This window comes from Chelonia mydas, chromosome 2, assembly GCF_015237465.2.
Source record: "Chelonia mydas isolate rCheMyd1 chromosome 2, rCheMyd1.pri.v2, whole genome shotgun sequence".
NCBI lineage: Eukaryota > Metazoa > Chordata > Testudines > Cheloniidae > Chelonia > Chelonia mydas.
In genome coordinates, this window is record NC_057850.1 from 250,757,843 (window position 1) to 250,768,722 (window position 10,880).

Here is a 10,880-nt window from a genome sequence, read left to right on the forward strand (position 1 = left end):
CTCTGTCAGGGCCAAAATGATCAAAAGGTAGGCAAGCTGAGGGCTCCATCCGAATCCCATTGAAATGAATGGGAGCCTTTCCCTTGACTTTAATACAGGTTGGATCTGGCCCCGAAGGAACCTACATAAAAGTTGGATTTTCAGAAATGCAGCCATGGGCTGCTTTGAAGTTTCAATGAGCTGTCAGCAGGGAATCTTGTCAAGTGGAATTCTCTTAGCTGCACGTCTACTGTAATCCTAGGTGTGTTGTGATGCTGTAAACGTAGCAGATTAAAATACAGGGACAAAACAAGGGGGTTGACCAAGACGTGCCCTTGGACAGTGGTTGATGGAGGCCAGTATGAGTTAGAGCCACCCTATGTAGGCTGTCTATGGGCTGTGCAGCAGCCCAGAATCCTTTGTAGTGCCATGCCCCCTCCCATCCCATCCTTTACGCTGGAGTTTATGTCAGCTCTACATTGTTCCTACACCTGTTACTCCTGAGGGAATTCTGCATCAAAAAAATAAAAATTCTGCACACAGTATTTTAAAATTCTGCATCCTTTATTTGTCAAAATAACACAATATAATCACACCATTTTCAATTATTTGCTGACAAGTATTTTGAAATAAATTACTAAAATAATTGAAAATGGTGTGATTATGTTGTTATTGTGTTTCTGTGTTATTCTGACAATTAAAATATGCGAACATTGCAGAATTTTAAAATTTTTAAATTTTTTGGCACAGAATTCCCTCAAGAGTATCAGGGTTCTATGGCTGAACTTTGTGACTTTGTCCTTACCCATAACTATTTTACATTTGGGGACAATGTATACCTTCAAATCAGCGGCACTGCTATGGGTACCCGCATGGCCCCACAGTATGCCAACATTTTTATGGCTGACTTAGAACAATGCTTCCTCAGCTCTCGTCCCCTAACGCCCCTACTCTACTTGCACTATATTGATGACATCTTCATCATCTGGACCCATGGAAAAGAAGCCCTTGAGGAATTCCACCATGATTTCAACAATTTCCATCCCACCATCAACCTCAGCCTGGTCCAGTCCTCACAAGAGATCCACTTCCTGGACACTACAGTGCTAATAAACGATGGTCACATAAACACCACGCTATACCGGAAACCTACTGACCGCTATTCCTACCTACATGCCTCCAGCTTTCACCCTGACCACACCACACGATCCATTGTCTACAGCCAATCTCTGCGATACAACCGCATTTGCTCCAACCCCTCAGACAGAGACAAACACCTACAAGATCTCTATCAAGCATTCTTACAACTACAATACCCACCTGCGGAAGTGAAGAAACAGATTGATAGAGCCAGAAGAGTTCCCAGAAGTCACCTACTACAGGACAGGCCTAACAAAGAAAATAACAGAATGCCACTAGCCATCACCTTCAGCCCCCAACTAAAACCCCTCCAACGCATTATTAAGGATCTACAACCTATCCTGAAGGATGACCCAACACTCTCACAAATCTTGGGAGACAGGCCCGTCCTTGCCTACAGACAGCCCCCCAACCTGAAGCAAATACTCACCAGCAACCACATACCACACAACAGAACCACTAACCCAGGAACCTATCCTTGCAACAAAGCCCGTTGCCAACGGTGCCCACATATCTATTCAGGGGACACCATCACAGGGCTTAATAACATCAGCCACACTATCAGAGGCTCGTTCACCTGCACATCCACCAATGTGATATATGCCATCATGTGCCAGCAATGCCCCTCTGCCATGTACATTGGTCAAACTGGACAGTCTCTACGTAAAAGAATAAATGGACACAAATCAGATGTCAAGAATTATAACATTCATAAACCAGTTGGAGAACACTTCAATCTCTCTGGTCACGCGATTACAGACATGAAAGTTGCGATATTACAACAAAAAAATTTCAAAACCAGACTCCACGAGAGACTGTTGAATTGGAATTCATTTGCGAATTGGATACAATTAACTTAGGCTTGAATAGAGACTGGGAGTGGCTAAGTCATTACGCAAGGTAACCTATTTCCCCTTGTTTTCTCCTACCCCCCACCCCCCGACGTTCTTGTTAAACCCTGGATTTGTGCTGGAAATGGCCCACCTTGATTATCATACGCATTGTAAGGAGAAAGAAAAGGAGTACTTGTGGCACCTTAGAGACTAACCAATTTATTTGAGCATAAGCTTTTGTGAGCTACAGATTTACCTCTCCCCTGACTGCCTGAACAGACATGCTGGGGAGGGGTGAGTGAGTACTGGTGCAGTTTTGCTTTGCTTCCCCACACTAACCATTTTTTCTGCAAGGAAGCAAAGAGAATCTGCAGGGGGGCATTTTTCTGCTGCACCGCAGTGGCGCAGAATTTCCCCAGAAGTAAGGACCTGTGGGATCCTCCTCTAGGCCCTTGTGGCTCTTGTGTAGCCTCGGTCACCACATCAAATCCATTTAGGGGCCAGAGCAGGGGGAAGAGTTTACCCCCTAATCTGAAAATACAGAGACACAGTGGTAGCCGTTAAAAAGTCAGCCTTCACCCACAGTCACCTTGCAGATGTATGAGAGTCCATGGCGACTTCCTGTTCTAGGTCCAAGGGAAATAAAGGCTTGATCTTGTACTATTGATGTCAGTGGGAGTTTTGCCATGGACTGATTTATTTATAATCGGCTCATCTGTTTAGTAGTTGGTTAATTTTAACTTGTGATGGGGCAGAGAGGCTCCATACCAGCAGAGAATGGGTTAAGGAGAGCCCTTGGGCCCAGCTATCCCCTCCCCACTATACCTGCAGCCAATGCCAAGCCTGGAGGGAGAATAGACGGAGAGAGCCTGGCTCAGTTAAGGGCTGACTGGCCAGGAAGGAGGACACCATCAGAGGAACAGCCAGACCCCAAGGAGCAAGCAATGCTCGAATCAGAGGCTGGTTGGGGAACCAAGCCCCTTCCCTGGGAGACTGAGGGATGACCCAGTATTGAGGTATGTTTGGTTTGTTTGGCTATATGGCGTGTTGGGGCTGAGCCACTCAACCTCTCAGAAGAGGAATAAGACAGAAGGGTCAACTAGTTGGTGGGCTGCAGCCTGCCTCATTGGATTATACCCTTTTCTCCTCCTCCTTGCATTCATAGACCATAAGTACTTCGAGCCAGGGACTGTGTCTTCATGTATGTTTGGACAGCACCTAGCACAGCAAAGCTTAGTTAAACATTTGCCTCATCAGTAGTCTAGATTCCCTGATCATATTTGTGTCTCTTGAACAAGTTCTCATTCTAAGCCATGAGGCCCTTTCCTCTGCTAAGGGCCTAAGACTGGAGTCTGTGCTGCATCTCCTCAGAGGACATACAGAAGTGCCTTGGAGGGCTGCTCTAACTTATGAGAACCTCCATAAGGCTGCCTATGGGCTGTACTGCAGCCCAGAATCCCCTGTAGTACTCTTCATTTGGGCCAGGCCCCCTTGCATCACGCCCTGTATGCTAGAGCTTAGGTCAGCTCTGTATTGCTCTACACCAGTAGAATGGTCCCCTGGTGCTTGTGGCTCCTGTATGGCCCCGCCACCACACCAGGAGCATACAGGGACCCAAGCAGGGGGAAGAATTCACCCCTTAACTGGCAAATATCCAGGCACAGCATTGTCCATTAAAAATTCAACCTTAGACTGACAGATTTTAAGGTCAGGAGGGACCATCAAGATCATCTAGTCTGATCTCCTGCACATTGCAGGCCACAGAACTTCACCCACCTGCTACTGTAACAGACCCCTAACCTCTGGCTGAGTTACTGAAGTCCTCAAATCATGATTTAGAGACTTCAAGCTACAAAGAATCCACCATTTACACTAGTTTAAACCTGCCCGTGACCCGTGTACCACTCTGCAGAGGAAAGAGAACCCCGACCCTCAGGGTCTCTGCCAATCTGACCTAGAGGAAAATTCCTTCCCAACCCCAGTTATGGGATCAGTTAGACCCTGAGCATGTGGGGAAGACCTACTGGCCAGACACCTGGGAAAGAATTCTCTGTAGTAACTTAGAGCCTCCCCATCACCAGCCCTTGGAGATTTTTGCTGCTAGCAGTCGCAGATCAGCTACATGCCCTTGTAGGCTGTCTCATCATACCATCCCCTCCATAAACTTATGAAGCTCAGTTTTGAAGCCAGTTAGGTTTTTCGCCCCCACTGCTCCCCTTGGAAGGCTGCTCCAGAACCTTCACCCACAGTCACCTTGCAGATGTCTGAGAATCCATGGTGGCTTCCTGTTCTATGTACAAGGGAAGCGAGGGCTTGATCTTACACTATTGAAGTCTATGGGAGTTTTGCTGTGGACTTTAAGGGGAGCAAGATCAGGCCCCAAGTGAGGTATCTCAGCTGCCGGTTACCCCTGCAAGGAAGTGACTGACTTTTTAATTTCTATCCCTGTGCAGCCCCCTTTATATTTTCTCCCCAAGTGCAACAGTCAATTTATGTCAATTGCTTGAATGTTGTAACCTGAGGTAGAACAGTCATCCGGCCTAATGACTCCAGTAAAGGCACTATCTCTGGGTGGCTTGAACGCCACCTGTGGCTTGAAAAGGAAACGTCTGTCTTCCTTTCACCTCAGTAAAACAGCCCTGGAGTACCTGCATGCCCCTTTCTGTGTTCATTTCATCCCTCTTGTTGGGTTATTGCCAGGTATTGCTGTCAGATCAGTAGCTCCAGCAAAGCTCCATTTTAGTTTCACTGCCTGAAACAGGCATTTAGTCACATCATCAGGCAGAGGTAAGTCCCCATCGGGCATCCTTTTCCTGCACTTGTCTTTGATATTTGTCTTTCCCTGCAAACAGCTTTCAGGTGTCACAATTCTTGCTCTAGCCGACAGCAATAGCTGGCTCTTTGATCTCCAATGAAGCTCAAGAAAAGTGGCAACACAACTGATTGTATCCTGGTCATTAACTCATCGTGCGCCTCATTCCTTGGGGTGCCATAGGCCAGAGGCCCTCAACCTTTCCAGGCTACTGTACCCCTTTCAGGAGTCTCATTTGTCTTGCGTACCCCCACGATTCACCTGATTTAAAAACTACTTGTTTACAAAATCAGACATGTCACAGAACACTATTACTGGGAAATTGCTGACTTTCTCATTTTTAACCATATAATTCTAAAATACATTAATTGGAACATAAATATTGTACTTACATTTCAGTGTATCGTATATAGAGCAGTATAAACAAGTCATTGTATGAAATTTTTGTTTGTACGGCCTTCGCTAATGGTTTTTATGTAGCCTGTTGTAAAACTAGGCAAATATCTAGATAAGTTGATGTACCCCCTGGAAGGCCTCTGTGTACCCCCAGGGATACGTGTACGCCTGGTTGAGAACCACTGCCATAGGCTACTGTTTCTGTCTGTGATTCTAGTGGGAGCACGTGAGGCATCTCTTGGATTTAAGGAAAATACTTGGGTGGGAGCATATCGAAAAATGTTCTACATAAACAAACTTGGCGTTTATCAGACAAAGAGGGATCTTTCTTACTTGATGACTCAAGGGAATAATGACCATTGTTGCCTCATTATTTCTTTGTCCTCTGCCCATATCCACCAGTTGTCTCTTGTTTTATTTTTAGAGCACAGGCTCTTTGGGGCAGGGTTTGTCTCTTTTGTTCTGTGTTTGTACCGCACCTAGCACAAGGGGGTCCTGGCCCATGACTGGGGCTTCTAGATGCTACCACAATACAAATAAATAATAATGTTGTTATTCGGGGGCGGGGGGTGGATTAAACTGTGCTGAAGCTGGTGGGTATAACCACTTTATTCATCCTAAAGATAGAAAAAACAGCTGGAACAAGCCTGGGAGCATGGCCTTGAGAAAAGCTAAGAAAATGAGCTTTTGGGTGAAGGGCAGGCTGGAAACAGATTTGGAACTGAGAAAAGGAGTACTTGTGGCACCTTAGAGACTAACCAATTTATTAGGTGGCCACAAGTACTCCTTTTCTTTTTGCGAATACAGACTAACACGGCTGTTACTCTGAGACTTGGAACTGTGAGCAAAGAAACTCTCTCCTGTTGTTTGCTTCCTGCTGTGTTCAGGGAAACAAAGACTTTGTGGACATCCTTTCTAAACAAATAGGATTGCATCAAAGAAATACCTGACTCTTTCAACAATTTTCCCTCCTCACTGAAACAACCCTGCAATCTCCCATTATTTTGGCTAACGATTTGGGTCAAAAGGGATAACAATAAAAGACTCTGGAGCGCAGTAGAGGTCAGAGTTGGCCCAGGAGGGAATTTTGTGAAAACTTTTTCGAAAAAGTGTTTTCTTTTGTTTATTTGTGAAAATTTGTCTGTTTCAAAAATCCAAACATTTGGACGGCTGAATGGCTGGTGACAAAAAAGGGGGCAAGGCAGGGGCGGATTTCTTGAAAGTTTAATCAAAAGGCTTTTCCTAGTGTATTTTTGAATGTTGAAATATGTGGCGGAGAGTGTAAAAAAAAAAAAAGAAGTCTTGAGAATGGATTTAAAACTGGATTATTGCTTCTCTGATTCCCCTGAGGCTGCAAAGCTGGGCTGGCGATCTGGTGTGAGCGCTTCAGATAAAGTTTGAGTGAGCATCCCAACTGGTGTGTTTCTTATCCAAACCAAACCTGCCTAGCATCTGAGGGTGACTCATTGATTTATTAGAGACTAAGCAATTTATTTGAGCATAAGCTTTCGTGAGCTACAGCTCACTTCATCGGATGCATCTGATGAAGTGAGCTGTAGCTCACGAAAGCTTATGCTCAAATAAATTGGTTAGTCTCTAAGGTGCCACAAGTCCTCCTTTTCTTTTTGAGAATACAGACTAACACGGCTGCTACTCTGAAACCTGTCATTGATTTATATTATACTTAGCACCAAAGGGTATTCAGCCTGGTGACTGAATGTTCTAATGTCTCTTTCCAGGAAAGAGGCTTTGTGAAACAGAGGCAAAAACAGGTCATTGCCATGGTTTAGGGGAGTCGATTCTTTGCCAAAAACGTTACTGCTTCTGTTATGTCTATAGCTGCATCAAAACAGAAGACCAGATCATGAAAGGTGAGGAGCAGCCACTGTTCCTGCTATGTGAAATCAATGGGAGCTGGTGGGTCTTGCTCACATGCTCGGGGTCTAACTGATTGCCTCATTTGGGGTTAGGAAGGAATTTTCCCCCAGGTCACACTGGCAGAATCCCTGGGGGTGTTCAACCTTCTTCTGCAGCACGGGGCACAAGTCACTTGCTGGTTTGAACTAGAGTAAATGGCAGAGTCTCTGTAATCTGTAACGGTAAGTCTTTAAACCGTGATTTGAGGACTTCAGTAGCTCAGCCAGAGGTTCTGGGTCTTTTACAGGGTCGGGTGGGTTAGGTTCTGTGGCCTGTGATGTACAGGAGGTCAGACTAGATGGTCGTGATGGCCCCTTCTGGTCTTAAAGTCTGTGGGTCTGTGAGCTGCGAGTGCTCAGCAAACTGCAGGATTAGGCCCAGGGTTAGCAATAGACGTCAGATGCCAGTCGCTCACTCCACCACAGAAAGGCCAGTCTTAGGGTTAAGGCATTTGAGTGGGATTCAGCTGCCCTACGTTGGGTTCCTTGCTCTGATACAGACTCCCTGTGTGAGCTTGGGCAAACCACTTAACTTCTGTGCCGCATCTATAACAGGGGGGATAATGTTTTCTTTCCTCCTTGTGTCTGTCTTGTCTATTTAGATTGCAAGCTCTTTAGGAGATGGGGCGGTCCTTTGCTATGTGTCTGTACAGGGCCTAGCACACGGAGGCCTGGATCTCAGCTGCTGCCTCTACAGTGGTACAAATAATGAATATACATCTACATCACCACAGGGGATTGCCCATAAGAACATGGCAAGCAATCTTTCCATCACCAGCCTCAGTTGAGGGTTAAATCAAAGGAAAGCAGCTTTACGTACAGCCAGGGTAAGTAGTTGCACAACTGAAGTCAGTGGGAATTTGGTCATCGACTTTAATGGGTGATGGACCAGGGCCAGAGTTTCCCCTGGAGCCTGACCAGCAGAGATGCACTGATTCACCATATCCCCTACCAGCACACTGCTCACTTTAGGGGCAGCCTCAGCCACCTGCAGACCCCCTTCGGAGTAGCGTCTGCAGCCTACTCTTTTGGCTGTCTGCACCCAGGTCTGCGCCAGCGTGGACTCGGAAATGAAGCTGTCCCAAAGAGAACAAAGAGCTTCACAGATCATTCAAAATGTCCTCAACAAGTTTGCAGGTGAAATAACCCAGGGGAGAGCTCAGATTTCTCTTGAGGTGACTGTACAGCAAAGTGTGTGACTCCACCCCGACCTCCTCTCATGATTCTCAGTGCCTGTTGGAATTGCGCTGGGGAGAGCGGTGAGTGGAAGGGAGAAATAGGTTGCATTTGGAGGGGATTGCATACAAGTTTTGCCATTGCCCAGTGCGGGGGGAAAAGGAGCGCTTTGTTACTGCCATCAGACCTGTGGTTTTGTCCTAGCTAGGGTGGGTTGGGCTGTGCCTGAAACGAGCCGAACATCTGGGCTTGTGCCAGGGTTGTTTTACTGTAAGCACATCTGCCAGACGCCGGCTCGCCAGTCACTCAGCAAGTACATCTTGTTTGTGTTTTTTCTGCAAGTACACTCCCGGCGGGTTATGTCAGAGGTGAGGAATGTGGGCCACCCTCTGTCATGAGATCAGCCTGACATTTTTAGGCAGAACACATACCGTATTTTCTGGAAGAGAGCACACACAGTGCGCAGGGGATTTGGGGCCTGAGAGAAAACGAACGACTCCCCCCATCCCTGCTTCATCTCCAGCAGTTGAGGTAAGCTGAATGTGACTGGCTATAGGGCCAACCTCCACTTTTGCATCCATAACCAATGAGGAAAGAAATGCCAATGAATAGATAAGAATGAAAGAGAAACAACTGAAGTTTATTAGACCCCACACAGAAAGCTTTGGAAATCTAGTTGGAGGCAACACCATGGATATGTTACAGATTTTCTAAAGGGCTCAGTCCCCATTTTATTCACTTAAAACACAGGACCTGATCATAGAATCGTAGAATATCAGGGTTGGAAGGGACCTCAGGGGGTCATCTAGTGCAACCCCCTGCTCAAAGCAGGACCAATCCCCAACTAAATCATCCCAGCCAGGGCTTTGTCAAGCCTGACCTAAAAAACCTCTAAGGATGGAGATTCCATCACCTCCCTAGGTAACCCATTTCAGTGCTTCACCATCCTCCTAGTGAAAAAAGTTTTTCCTAATATACAACTTAAACCTCCCCCACTGAAACTTGAAACCAATATTCCTTGTTCTGTCATCTGCTACCACTGAGAACAGCCTAGAGCCATCCTCTTTGGAACCCCCTTTCAGGTAGTTGAAAGCAGCTATCAAATCCCCCCTCATTTTTCTCTTCTGCAGACTAAATAATCCCAGTTCCCTCAGCCTCTCCTCATAAGTCATGTGCTCCAGCCCCCTAATCATTTGTATAACCCTCCTCTGGACTCTAATTTTTCCACATCCTTCTTGTAGTGTGGGGCCCAAAACTGGACACAATACTCCAGATGAGGCCTCACCAATGCTGAATAGAGGGGAATGATCACGTCCCTCAATCTTCTAGCAATGCTCCCACTTATACAGCCCAAAATGCCTTTAGCCTTCTTGGCAACAAGGGCACACTGCTGACTCATATCCAGCTTCTTGTCCACTGTAACCCCAGGTCCTTTTCTGCAGAACTGCTGCCTAGCCATTCGGTCCCTAGTCTGTAGCAGTGCATGCTATTCTTCCGTCCTAAGTGCAGGACTCTGCACTTCTCCTTGTTGAACCTCATCAGATTTCTTTTGGCCCAATCCTCTAATTTGTCTAGGGCCCTCTGTATCCTATCCCTACCTTCCAGCGTATCTACCACTCCTCCCAGTTTAGTGTCATCTGCAAACTTGCTGAGGGTGCAATCCATGCCATCCTCCAGATCATTAATGAAGATATTGAACAAAACCAGCCCCGGGACTGACCCTTCGGGCACTCCGCTTGATACCAGCTGCCAACTAGACAGGAAGCCATTGATCACTACCTGTTGAGCCTGACAATCTAGCCAACTTTCTATCCACCTTATCGTCCATTCATCCAGCGCATACTTCTTTAACTTGCTGTCAAGAATACTGTGGGAGACCGTATCAAAAGCTTTGCTAACATCAAGGAATAACACGTCCACTGCTAGGGCTAGGACTGCAGGGCTCAAATAGTAGCGTAGACATCCCCACTCAGGCTGGAGCCCAGGCTCCGACACTGGGTGTCAGAGCCCAGGCTCTAGCCCCAGCAGGAACATCTACACTGCTATTTTTAGCTCTGCAACTTGAGCTCTGCAAGCCTGTGTCAGTTGACCCGGGTTCTGAGACTCAGCAACGTGAGTTTTTCTTTGCATTGTAGATGTATTCTGAGGAGCCAGGAGGGTTCTTAGTTGAGCTGGTCAGAAAATCTTTGACAGAACCATTTTCCATTGAAAATGAAAGTTAAAGTTCCACTGAAGTTCCAAATGAAGTTCCATTGACATGGAACGGCTCCCTGAAATTGTGTCAATTTCAACAAAATTTTGTTTTAGAGAAAAAAATGGGAGAAAAGTTCTGGCAATGTTGAAATGCCCCATTTCAACATTTTCAGGGTGAAATGTTTTGATTTTTCATGTTGAACTTTTTTATTGTGTATGACATTATATATGACAATATACAACTTTTTTAAAAGTCAAAACTGATCTGATACATTTCGATTGATTCAGAAAATTTCAAAATGTTCAGCTTTTGTTCTGAATCTGAATCGAAACAAGTGTCATAATCCTTTGTGAAATGGATTTTCCATCCTCTGCTCATTTGTAGTCCTTAGTGTCCACTGCACACAGCCACCATGTGGGGCAGGGGCACTCCCC